This window comes from Periplaneta americana, chromosome 13, assembly GCF_040183065.1.
Source record: "Periplaneta americana isolate PAMFEO1 chromosome 13, P.americana_PAMFEO1_priV1, whole genome shotgun sequence".
Classification (NCBI taxonomy): Eukaryota; Metazoa; Arthropoda; class Insecta; order Blattodea; family Blattidae; genus Periplaneta; species Periplaneta americana.
The window spans coordinates 24,988,618-25,003,217 of NC_091129.1; positions in this window are offsets into that span (position 1 = coordinate 24,988,618).

A 14,600-nucleotide genomic window follows, 5' to 3' on the forward strand; every position below is an offset into this window, starting at 1 on the left:
GACCTAATTTTTCTATTTTCAAAGAAATGATGACTGCGGAAAAAGTAAGACACTCGCACTTAACTTTCCCTACGTTAGTATTCCTGCGGTGTGTCCTTGAGTACAGTGTCCAGTCTGTAAGTTTCTGTTGTCACTGCAGCTGATGACGGTACCTCCTCCGAAATATACGTCACATCAACAATCTGCCAATCACAATTGTCAGTTTTATCGTCCATAGACCGCTACAAAGATCAGACTCTCGCACTTAAGGTTCTCATTACTTATTTCACATGCCAGAAACGGTGGCGCAGCCTGTATATGACATTACTGTACCTGATAAGCCCACTGGGTCTTTTCGACCCAATCTGTTTCTAAGTGCTTATGCATTGAAAATCACGAAAACAATATTTGGCATTAATTTCGGTAAAAGACCTTAGGATAGATCAAGGTAATTATAAACAATTTTCACTGATTTCAAATATATTTCAACATTACACAATCCTCAGTAACGGTAAGCATGACGAAGAAACATTGTGTTATTTTCAGATCTTTCTTTTCCCTGAAAATGCTTTTAAAATAATAAGGTTGACATTTTTAATCGTTTAATTGCTAGTTTACATTTACCCCTTTGAGAGGGGGTAATTGTAAACACTAATTTTCGCACGGGCCATCAGACACTGAACATTTTTTGTTCTATTTCAGAAGAAAGAGCTCTATCCTTTCCAACTTCAATTTTGGTCACTGGTACATTTCGTCCCTATAACCTATGACATATGACGGACATCGGAACTCAGTACTTCTCCTGAGCTTCACGATAACTGTACTTACTATTTTTCACATCTGTGACAACCCTCTCTAAATCCTCTACAGTGTAGTTGGGTGGGGTCTCTTTGATTACTGAAGAGTACGAAATGTAACCATAGTAAAACACGTTTACAATTACCCCCAAGAAATTTAAACTATGGGGCAAATGTAAACACGTCATAATTTAATGAACTGAGGATATGGGAGATCTCAAAACGACTGTAATAAATGTTAACTAAAATACTATACATTACTCATAAAAACAACATATTCTTAAAAAATAGCACTGTACGTTTATTTACAATGCCAAAAATGAAGGTGAACTAAAATTCTTTCTCAAATTTTTTGTCCACTCTTACAAAATATTCGTCCACAATTAAACAGTTACTCCTATTTGGCGCCAAACTGCTTTGTAGGTTAGCCAACATGCTAATTTAAATATTCCCCCAAATTAAAATTTTTATATTGACACACACCTTCATCTCAAATAGCAGAATTAAATAAAATGCTCTCTCAACTAATAACACTCAATAAAAGAATTGTATTCCAATGGATACTATCCCATTGTGGAATCTTGGGAAACGAGAATGCGGATGCTTTGGCAAAGAAGGGTAGCACTGCTACTTACAGACCTGTTACTAAATCTACTTATTACTCTGTGAAAGATTTATTACATCTACATACTTAGACTTCAACAAGCAAAATTTGATAACACAATCTCAAGGGAAAAAATGGAACTCTCTGCATCATAATCCACAGTTAATTCCCGATTTACCACGCAAATCGTCTCTAGCTGCATTTAGATTGGCAACAGGCCATGACTGTTTGGCCAAGCACCTGCATAGAATTGGAATATATCAGTCTCCTAACTGCCCATTGTGCAACTCAAATCAAGAAATGGATTCAGAACATCTCAAGAAATGGATTCAGAACATCTCAAAATCTGTGCGTTAGTGGCTAACCATGACAATATCTTTGAAAAATATTGGAGTGCAAGAAGTCAAAGACTTAATTGTCAAATGCCTGGCATTAGAAAACAACAACAACATATTGACAATTTTGTTGTAGGTCTATATTTCTCACAGCATTTGTTTACAATTACCCCCTGTTTACAATTACCCTCATGTATCCTATTCATATTCGGTTTTCGTCAGTTTTTCACAAAAAAAGTATTTCTGTGCATAATTGCCTTAAAGATGAAGAAGTGTTAATTTACATAAAGGCCTACATTCTGTTAAATAGTAATATGCGTTACAAGAGCGGTATGTTGAAGTTTTCATGTTCGAGGAAAAGTTTGAGAAAGCGAAACGTAGTTGAGCCTTTTTTAATTTCCGAGAATTGAAAGAAAACATACCGCTCGTGTATCGTACATTATTTGTGCGCAGATCGTTTATTACATACCTGAAAGAGGAATTTCTAATTAGTTGCAATGAAATCTCCATCTTGGTTTCTGTTCAATGACGGCAAATTTGCAAAACAAAAATATCTATCTTCAACATTGTTGCTTTAAAATGTTTTCTGTGTTTACTATACTCCAGCAGGCCGTGATATACGTCTGTCTTTTTTTCCCCCAGTCTATAAATGCGAACTTAAAACAAACGGTAAGGTTATGTAATAATTTATTTTTCATTTTAATATTTTAACAATATTATTTATATAACATATTGCAGTAATAACATCGACAAGTTTGTTGATTTTTTCACGGCTTCCTTCATGTTACTTGCATCACGAATGCAGTAACTTTAGTGGAGTTGTAGAGTTTACTTAATTTTTGAAAATATTTAAAAACAATAATTAACAGTGCAATTTAGGTGAAATTGCAGTGGTAAGTTTCTAATTTATAATTATTACTATATTGAACGTCTCTAAAAATTAGTACATTATGCAACGAGCCTATAATGAAGGTAATTAAGAAGTAAGTATGGATATTTATGAAACGAGCGCAAGCGAGTTTCATAATTTTCATACGAGCTTCTTAATTACCATTATAGGCGAGTTTCATACGACTTTTTATGCTCGACCATATTTCTAACGTGATATTATTAATTTTTGAGCAATGTCCCGTATATTGTGAGATGTGCGCAGAGGCGAAAGTATTGATTTTTTCCGAGGAACAGATGTCCACATTGACCTTGCTAGGCCATAAGAACCTACAGAGATAACATTCAAATTAAATTAGACATTGAAAAATGAGATGACAAATTGAATTTATTTGAATATTATTTACAAATTAACGCTAATTATTATAGTAACAGAACATAACCTTCTGCGACAGTATTGGATTTCCAGCTTCCGTGACTTTTCGCTAATTCTCTTTCGATTGCATATCCGAGAATAATCGATACTTGCGGTTTTATAACGGTAGAAATCTGACCTGTCATTGGCTGAACAGTTGTAACCTGAGTCGTCATTGGCTGAAAGACCTGACCTTTAATGAGTAGGTGTACTTTAATGACATGCATTAAAGGTCTGCTACCAGGTGTATAATTACCACATTTCGGCATGGTCGAGCATAAAATATGTTAAAAGCCTAAAGCAGTAAAATCAATATGTCACTTAAGCGGTAAGAAGAGGGAAATTGTTATGTGTTAGGTTGGGAATACTGAATGTGGAATTTTAGACTTTCCGCGGATTGGTTTTGTGCGGAAACCAAGCAAATACGCACGATCTTGCACAAAATAATGTATTATGCTATAAAATAGGCATACAATCCTTCCATTAAAGCAGGAAACATTAACAAATTGTAGTAGAAATTACTCGAACAAGTGTGTAATTCTGAATACATTCACTATCCGCTGAGTCGTGGAAATGCAAGAGTCTAGTTTTCCGTCGCAAAAGGGAATTCATGTTGCGTTTCAGTGTAATGCCGTCTCTAATTGTGATTAAAGAGTGCGCCTGTTCGCGGTCTCTGTTCTTTGCTGTAAATCATCCTGAGTGTTTAGAGTGGTGACGTCCTCCCTAACGAGGTCGTATTTAGACAAGACGCCAACGCTGGACGAGGGTTGTTTAGAGGGAGGAGTTTCTTCATCTCTAGCAGAGTTGAGCTTTATTATTTGATCAATGAACGAGTCAGGACGGAGAATCCCTGGATGTGGATTACTGAAAGGAGGACGGCTATCTTCTCTCTGGGATTACCTCTTACAATGAATATGAACAACAGACTCCAAATTGTTGTGTCACGTCAACTGTTTGTTTCTCTCATGAAAGGATTCCTTTCAAATGCAACTTATAGTCTCTTATTCATTAAATTTTCTTCTCTCTCTTCATTTTAAATTTAAAACTAGTCTGTCAGACTGTTTGAGCCACAGTTTCTACACAGTCAGCTGATATAAGGCCCAATTGTATAAAACTCCCTGACTAAAGATCAACTTTGATCGAAGATCGAAAAGTAAACCGAGTTCAGACACTTCTTCTATTGTATAAAACTTTTCTGCGATCAAATTACCTTGGTTCAAATGCAATCTAAGTTCACGTGAAAAGTATTTGGCAACATCGCATAAACAGGTGAAATACGTGATGCGCGGACCATGTTATACAGGTTTGTTCAGTGTTGCCAATCTAGCGATTTTAACTCTTTTTCAACAACAATTTCTGTTGCTTAAATAGGGATTTAGTGATGTTTTAGCACCCCATAGTGACAAAATTTAATCTTTCTTTGTTGATAATGAGAAATCTAGCGACTTTACAACTACTTTTTGGCGACTTTCCGTATTACACTCCGTTGGAGACACAGTTTTTTTTTTTGCAATGTAAATAATGGCGGACATAAAAAGAAGGTTGACTGTTCTCCAAGTTGTTATCATGTTATGGTGTTTGATACTGCTAAACATAATAAAGCTTTATAAAACGACAATTTTCGTTTAGTAATACAGTTAATTGAAAATTTATGAATGTACCTATCATATACATTAATAATTAATGGTTGTTATAAACATAATATAATTATAGGTTATGTTATTTGATACTGCTGAACACGATAGAGCCTTATAAAATATAAGAATGTTTGTGTATTAAGGCAAGAAATTGAAAGAAATATATATAAATGTACCTAACATATCTATTAATATTAATAGATAATGGATATTTTATTTGCACAATCTGCCACTCGTATATTTCAAACAGAAAAGAAATAACTGAACTTGGATCATCTAACTTAATCGGAGAAATTTCTTCAGGCAAAGTTGACTTTAGTTTGAGACAAATTAATCTCAGATTAGACTTTATACAACACAAAATTCCAAGTTCAGCTGAAACAAGGATCAATTTAACATCTGATCTAAGATTAAATGGTTTATACAATCGGGCCTAACTCTTTCAATTTTAACCATTTAACCGTCATCTAGACACCATGCAATACGAGAACTTATTGCTAAAATTCTTCCTTCCTTCTACGAGGTTCACCAAGAAGTCCATGCCTTGCAAAAGATGGAAGTTCTCGGAGAGTTGACATCATTGCCCTAGATAGAGGAAATGACACAGCAATTGAATCGGTCATTGCAGAAAGGGGATAAGTCATGAAAAACGCGAAAATGAGTTAAGAGTGCCATTGCTTTCTCCAGACCTAGACACACATTTCCATACAGAAATGGAACAAATTTGCTCATTCTTAACGCAAAGCAGAACACCATAAGCAGCGCAGTCATTGCAGAAAGGGGACAAGTCAGCGACTTACCTTCTTTCTGGCTTCCAACGTCTAACAATACACTCTCTAAAAATTGAAACAAATGATTTTGTGTAGTATTTTAGTGTGTTTTTATTGTGCTCTCCTATATGCAGTTTTTAAGTATTAGTTTAAAAGTAGAGTTTTGATTTAAAACTGTGATAAAAAATCACATATTGGTACATTTCTGTAGTAGGAATAATGATTAAAATGCAAAAATAATTACGTAAATGGTGACAGTGATGTAGTAATTACACACAAAAACATCGTTATCATTGTAATTATTAACATTTAGTTTGATTTCAAATATTACATTAGCCCAAAATTGTAAATTATATATAGATATTTTTTATATTTAACAATTCCTTGCAGAAAGGGGATAAGTCATGGTTCGATTAAACAACTTTAAACAAAAGTGTTTTAGATGTCAGATGTCTAACATGATGTATTATACTTCATTATTCATAAACAAAGTAAGAACAAATATTTATAATGATTACTCCAGTATTGGCAGAAGAAAACAGTTTTTATTGATTATCTCAAAATAAGATTTTATGATTATCCCCTTTCTGCAATGACCGATTCAATTATCATCGATCCCACCGTGCGCTTTGAAACCCAGAGCAATACATGAAGAAAAAAAGACCATCTATGATCATACATTTCAATACTTTAGGGATTAATGTCATATACAAGGACAGATTGAAGTATTTGGACTATTGTTCGGAGCAAGAGGAAGAATTCCAAAATTCTCAGTTCAATGTTTTAAATCTTTTAGAATTCCTTTAAAAATTTTGAAAATTATTTCTATAGACGTGATGAAATATTGTATCCAGATTTTACGTAATCACTTGTACACCCAAATTTCTTTATATTCTATCTGATTACTAATAATTATTGAATAAAAGTACTTTCCCAAGGGTAGCTTCCATTTGAAAATAACAATCATAAATATTGATAACACAAATGTTTATTTTTATTTTTATTTTTTTTAGTATGCCGTGTCTTTTGGCAACCCTTACAGAAGGGCAGTTACCCTTGTGGGATTTATGTACGACCTTTTCATTAATAATTTCTTAGTATTAGCCAATCAATTTATCCGTAAGTATTCGCATGGGCGTCTGGTAGGCCCCAAGGTTATGAATATTGATATAAACAACTATTTATGTGTTGGCAACATTGCTCGACGCTTCAGTACCTTCCTGAAACTTATTTTTCGGAATTCTAAAGTATTCACCTGTATTAAAATGCTTATTGTATAAGTAATTTAATTACTTACACTATTAAAAGAACCTTATATAAATACATGAATTATTTCATTGGCAAAAAAGTTCTTTTTTTTTTCTTTTTAAGAGTGTTGATAGTTGAAGTCAGCGATGTCAAGGTCAAGAGCACGTAGACGGTTCTGAGTGCGATCAAGCGCTCACTGGTTGAAATGAATCAATTCTGCAGGCAGCAGCAGAGAATAAGAAGGGGTGAGTAAAGTGAACTCTATTGGCCTATCACTGCAAGAATAATTGAACTGTTTATAAATAATAGATAACATGTTACATTCATACAAGACAACAAGAAATAGGAACATGTTTTGTAGTGTACCTCTCTAATAAATGCAATGAATTATAAAATAGTAGGCTACAATAAATAATAAACATAGCTTCATATAATTTCAGATAACAGCTAGAATCTATCTGATGCTTTTCCAATTTACTGCGGGCTAAAGCAGGGAGATGCACTATCACCTTTACTTTTTAACTTCGCTCTAGAATATGCCATTAGGAAAGTTCAGGATAACAGGCAGGGTTTGGAATTGAACGGGTTACATCAGCTTCTTGTCTATGCAGATGACGTGAATATGTTAGGAGAAAATACACAAACGATTTGGGAAAACAAGGAAATTTTACTTGAAGCAAGTAAAGCGATCGGTTTGGAAGTAAATCCCGAAAAGACAAAGTATATGATTATGTCTCGTGACCAGAATATTGTACGAAATGGAAATATAAAAATTGGAGATTTATCCTTCGAAGAGGTGGAAAAATTCAAATATCTTGGAGCAACAGCAACAAATATAAATGACACTCGGGAGGAAATTAAACTAAGAATAAATATGGGAAATGCCTGTTATTATTCGGTTGAGGAGCTCTTATCATCCAGTCTGCTGTCCAAAAATCTGAAAGTTAGAATTTATAACACAGTTATATTACCGGTTGTTCTGTATGGTTGTGAAACTTGGACTCTCACTTTGAGAGAGGAACATACGTTAAGGGTGTTTGAGAATAAGGTGCTTAGGAAAATATTTGGGGCTAAGCGGGATGAAGTTACAGGAGAATGGAGAAAGTTACACAAGACAGAACTGCACGCATTGTATTCTTCACCCAACATAATTAGGAACTTAAAATCCAGACGTTTGAGATGGGCAGGGCATGTAGCACGTATGGGCGAATCCAGAAATGCATATAGAGTGTTAGTTGGGAGACCGGAGGGAAAAAGACTTTGGGGGAGGCCGAGACGTAGATGGGAGGATAATATTAAAATGGATTTGAGGGAGGTGGGGTGTGATGATAGAGACTGGATTAATCTTCCACAGGATAGGGACCGTTGGCGGGCTCATGTGAGGGCGGCAATGAACCTTCGGGTTCCTTAAAAGTCATTTGTAAGTAAGTAATAGCTAGAATATAATTAATTTTATATAATTATCTAATAATCGAAATAGTATAAAAACACTGTTTTCCTTTTTTAAACTTACCAATATAAAAGTTTAAGAAATCACAGGACACTGTACACACGGAAAAATGAATAATAGGCCTGCAAGAAATAATAAACATAGTAGGCATATATTTTCTTTATCTTAGCGGTTTTAGGTATTGAAGCCTACCTAATTAATTGTTATGTAACTGTTACATACTCAATAATGTACTTATTATATGAACAGCACATTTTTAGAAACAAATTAAATTCCTGATTTCTCGTCTAATACAGAACTGTTTTTTTTTCTTGCTTTTGTCGACACCAACCTTCTTATGTCCGGCGAAATTATGTTTCCTGCAGCATGACGTAGCATGGCACGCTTATTATCATCAGATAGTCTTGGTTTTGTGAGGTTCATGAGCGAGGAAAATCACTCACATACGTGCTCACTGCCAAATACAGAAATAATTTGCTCCGAAAATATTCGTACCCTGGATATATTACCCGGCAAAGCCAACTTCCAACTTGGTTCTGTTCACGCAATTCAAAGAATCTGGAGAGAACTTTTCCTCTACTTAACCAAAGGACATCACAATGCTAAGGAACGTTGTCAAACTGAAAAATCTATGAACGACATATCTTGACAATTTCTAGACAGAATTCGCAACGAATCTACGATATTAGTATCATACTCTTTTTGTACTTTATTCTGTAAACTTAAATGCAATTCAGTGCGGAAGAACCTCTACAGTACATCTAAACATATAATTGTTACTATTTAATGTTTTTATTTATTTTATTGGGTTATTTTACGACGCTGTATCAACATCTAGGTTATTTAGCGTCTGAATGAATTAGTGATAATTCCGGTGAAATGAGTCCGGGGTCCAGCACCGAAAGTTACCCAGCATTTGCTCCTATTGGGTTGAGGGAAAATCTCGGAAAAACCATCAACCAGGTAACTTGCCTCGACCGGGATTCGAACCCGGGCCACCTGGTTTCGCGGCCAGACGCGCTGACCGTTACTCCACAGGTGTGGACCTATTTAATGTCAATAAAACAACAAGATTTCGATACATAATTATGTACATCAATTAATCATTTATATCAGGCCTTTCACAGTGTTTCTCTTTGTAACTAAATGTTTTCTATATATCAGAGGAAGCATATTATCTTCTTTCACTCATAAGACATAAAGAGCCCAGTCAGTCTAAAACTTACTGGAGGATTTCTTCCTCAATGTGTAATGTACAACCTTTGAGTTCATCAGTGACTTGTACCTGCGTGCCGTACGTGCTCTGAGCAGCTCATACGGGCTATGAGGCACGCTTGCTCTCTCTTCGACATCACTGGTTCAGGTCTAGTTGAGTTATTTAAAATAAAATAATATTCTTACTGTATATATAATTTGTTTATACTACAGAGTGATTTACATAGAACTGACACATTTCTTTCATTAATTGTTTCAAAACGAATTGTGCTAGCGACAACTTATTATACCTAAAATGTAGAGGAATTTTGGGAGATTATTTACCTCTATAGCAAATGTTGAAAATGTCCTCCATCCTGCATAAGGCACAACTCAACACGTCGTTCCATGTTACAGGCCACTCGTTGGAGGACTCCGTTCTTAGCTTGAATCTCCTGTGTGATGTTGTGCTTCAGATCGTCCAATGTCTGGGGACGTGTGGCGTAAACCCTGTCTTTTAAGTAACCCCATAGAAAGAAGTCCGGCGTTGTCAAATCCGGAGATCTCGGTGGCCACAGGTTCCTGGAAATTATTCGGTCGTCTCATAACCGGATAAATGGAACCATGCTTCATCTGTGAACCATGTGATGGACAATATGGCAGGATTTTGCACAATGAACGTCTGAAACCAACGACAATAATTCAATCTTTTATCCTTATCTGGTTCCTGTAGCTGATGAACAACTGTAATCCTATATGGCTTTAGGCTCTCTGACACATTGAGTAGGTGTACCCTGTCTCCTGCGACAAACGTCTTAATGATTTTTTGGGTTACTGCTCCAGTCATGCTCTTATTTTAACAACAACCGTGGGAAGCCTAGATGAAAGATGCTTGCCCTTTTCACTCACCAGAGATCCAGTTGTTTCCAATTTGTTTACCAGTCCCAGTATTGTGTTTCTTTTGGGAGGATTGCGAACACCAAATTCTCTGGTATGCCCTTTGAGTAGCTGTAATTGAATTCGTAATCCATTATTGCTTCACAAGGAAGAGTCGTTGATTTAATGTGTACTGCATTTTGACGTTGACACAAAATGTCGAAAACAGCTGCCAACAATAGGAATAAAACATAATAAACATCTGCGCATCTAGTGCTGCCAACAATAGGAATAAAACATAAACATCTGCGCATCTAGTGACAAGGAATCGAAACTCCAGTACATTCTGCTTAATTTGGTGCTAAAATTGGGTCATTGAATGAATTTCCAACGGAATAATTAAAGAAAGAAATGTGTCAGTTCTATATTAATCACTCTGTATTAAAGCCACCTATTATAAATATAAAGTTTCTTTCACTTTGAAACATCAAAAAGTAAAGTTCAGTTCCTGTTATTTTGTGTTGATATTTTAGACCTAGTTGAGATATTTAAAATGAAATGAAATGCTTATTATATAATTATACAGAGTTAGTTAAAAGTCCCTCACCACCTAAATAACTTTTGAATTATACGGTTTACTGACATGAAACTTAGCATGTGAGGATAACCATATAGTAAGAACTCAATAATAGTATTACCGAGATTTTTCTACTTTCGGTTTAACCGGAAGTAACACTAACTATATTATTTTTAATGGAACACCCAATATATTATTTTATTTTTGAATAGTACTCATTAAGAGCTTTTCAAAAATTACCCACACTTGATACTTCTGCACAAATTCAGTGTTACTAAGTCAAGAAAACAGAAAAATATATCTAATATTAAAATAATAAAATACTCCTTCCTTAACAAAAACAAAACAAAGCTATAATTATGTGTGTGTGTTCCGCCTTTGCTTATCATACAATTAAAATGGTGAAACTAATAAATCATATTTTCATTATAGTCAAATTGTGATAGCTTATCGGTATACCTTCAATATGAAAAACAAAGCTAGCTCACCATCTAAATTATATGTTCAAATTGGTAGCCCTCGGCTACTTTACAATGTGTCACTCGATCATATAAACCATTTAAGGGATGATTTAACCAGACTTTAGGAATATCTTGGAACACTTCCATTTTTATTTAGTAACGCTGAATTTGTACAGAAGTATCAAGTGTGGGTACTTTTTGAAAAGCCCTTAATGAGCTTTATTCCAAAATAAAAAATATATTAGTATTGAATGTTCCATTTAAAATAAGAGATTTGGAGTTACTTCCGGTTAATCCGGAAATAGAAAAAACTCGGTAACACCATTACTGAGTTCTTAGTATATGGTTATCCCCACATACCAAGTTTCATGTCACTGAACCACATGCTTCAAAAGTTATTTAGGTGGTGCTGGACTTTTAACTAACCCTGAATAATTTAATTGTATACACTATTAAAGCAACCTATTATAAATATACGGTTTATTTCACTTTGTACCATTGAAAAAAAAAACTGTCTCATCCTTAGCCACTAATGCTGCCGCTTCTCCTAAGGACCGGTTCCGTGTGCACAAATATGTCTTTTCATTTTTGCACACTGCATACATGCACTGCAGGATCTGCTGATTACTGGTGCAAACCATGCCAATAGCCCATTTTACTAAGAGGCAGGAATTCGATCAACAGGAAATACGTGTATGTGAAACTTATGGTTGTCAAATAAACACTAACTATGAGGCGATGAAAGAGTAATGGAACGGAGAAAAATTCTCTCCGGCGCAGGGATTTGAACCCGGGTTTTCAGCTCTACGTGCTGACGCTTTATCCACTAAGCCACACCGGATTCTACCCCGGCGTCGGAAGAATCGTCTCAGTTTTAAGTTCCAACTCTTCGGTTCCCTCTAGTGGCCGCCCTCTGCACTACGTCATAGACATCTATTAACCTAGGACCGAAGTCCACACATGTGCTGAGGTGCACTCGTAATGAGTGACTAGTTGGCCGGGATCCGACGAAATAAGCGCCATCTTAAATAACAAAATGATTTACGCATATCATATATATTATTATAATGTACCGAAGAATCCGGTGTGGCTTAGTGGATAAAGCGTCAGCACGTAGAGCTGAAAACCCGGGTTCAAATCCCGGCGCCGGAGAGAATTTTTCTCCGTTCCATTACTCTTTCATCGTATGATGACGCAGAATATCTGCATGGAAATATCGTATGTACTTCGGTACATTATAATAATATATATGATATGTGTAAATCACTTCGTGATTTAAGACGGCGCTTATTCCGTCGGATTCCGGCCAACTAGTCACTCATTACGAGTGCACCTCAGCACATGTGTGGACTTCGGTCCTAGGTTCATAGATATCTATGACGTAGTGCAGAGGGCGGCCACTAGAGGGAACCCAAGAGTTGAAACTTAAAACTGAGACGATTCTTCCGACGCCGGGGTAGCTATGTGATTAAGTGATTTCAACTAGTATCACGGATTCCCAATTCCAGAATTTGGGAACTAAGAACATTATCTTATTCAAATAATACGAAAGAACCAGACATACGATTGGGAAGACACTTTTGGATGAAGTCGACACAAATAAATTTAGATCTAGTTCGTAATGGCTGATGACGTTGGTGACCAAAGATCGTGAGGCAAGTTTTCTGTCAGTAGGCATACTCATAACTTATCTGCTATGCAAATCTTAATCCATTCTTATTAGAGCTACTAGACACTTAATGTTTGCAAAGTCTTGTGGACTTCAATCTTAACTTTTAGAAGAAACCTGCACTATTTAATGCACTGTAGTCTAGATAATGCAAGGAAATGCTCTTCGCGCAAGATGCTGAAATGCTTCCATCTGTTAACATGTGCACTCAAAGTGCACTTCCATACAATCGTCAGCCCACACACCATTCCAAACAAACACCCACGGAAAAATTTTATTCATCAGCTCTTCCATTGGTGTCTGAGTTTATCTGTTAGTGCATAATGTCAGACCGCCTCCATTAGTGAAGATATTCTTATCTTGTATTTACGTACTAGTCCATCTACCTGTCTGTCTCTCAACGTGTCTGTCTGCGTCTCAGTTTGCTTCTTCGTTTCTGTTGTTTGTTTTTCCTTCTGCTCAGTTGCTTCTCTGCACTCTCTGCATCATAAGAATGGTATGCCCCTTCTCTAGTTTATATTCTGCATCTTTGTATGTCAGTATGCCTCTTTATTAATTGTAAGTATATACCTAAACGATAAACCAAATAATCGAAAAGTTCAAAGAATTCAACATGATGGTCTATCTCGGCTTTGTAGATTAGAGTAAGGCCTTCGATTTCGTGGAGCACACAAGCATACTTAAAACACTAGACACAAGGAGTTGAGAATAAATACATACGCTTAGTAAATATTTATAGCCAAAGCTTAGCAAAAGTAAAAACGGTAGAGGAGAGCCAAACATTTCGTCTGGAAAGAGGAGTAGGGAAGATTATTGTACCTTCAGCTAGTGTTTTTTTTTATTATTATTCAATGCAGTGGCACTTGACCGGAGTCTTTGGCCGTAGTGTCAAGTCTGTAGATTATGATCATATACTCGTTCTTGTTCCATTGTTGAAATTGAAATTATAGCAATGTGTTGCTCATGATTTTCAGTATAACCCTCTTTATTTCTATGGGTGATTCAAGAAAAAGAAGATACTGTCACAGTCTAGTATATACAGTCGCGAAGCTCAATACGTAGTAAATATGCAAACATTAGATAGTTGCTCACCACTAGGATCGCTAATATAGTCTCATTACAGGCAATGCAAAATAGTACCGTCACAGTCTATTGTTTCTAGCACCCTCAAAACTCAAGCTTCGTGACTGTATATGTATAGTAGACTGTGATAGAATTACAAAAAGACTTGCAGTTCAACACATGTATTAGAAGTGGTTTTGACTTCCAAAATGATCTCGTTCAACTAGTAAACTCAGAAATTCATGGAATGTTCGAAACTATTAATTACATTTGATTGGGTCACACCAATAACGCTGTAATAGCAACAAGTGTGAATGTTGAAAAAAGTATTTTGTAACAAACATCCACAGTGTCGAAGATTTACTTATGTATTATACCTAAATCCACGTAATCATAATACAAAACAAAACCTTCTGCAGTGTTGTTGTTTCGTTAAAAAAACTTTTCTTTTTTCAAGATTCTGAACATACTAACTTATCACTAGAGCCCGGATGTTTGGAAAGATGTTTTTCTTATTGGGTGGAAGTAAATCATTATTTTCATAGATATAAATGTGATTTGGGGTAAATCAAAGAGGGCCAATTTTTATTATGCCTATTTCGATTTTTTAACGTGTTTCTTACTAATTCAATAATAAA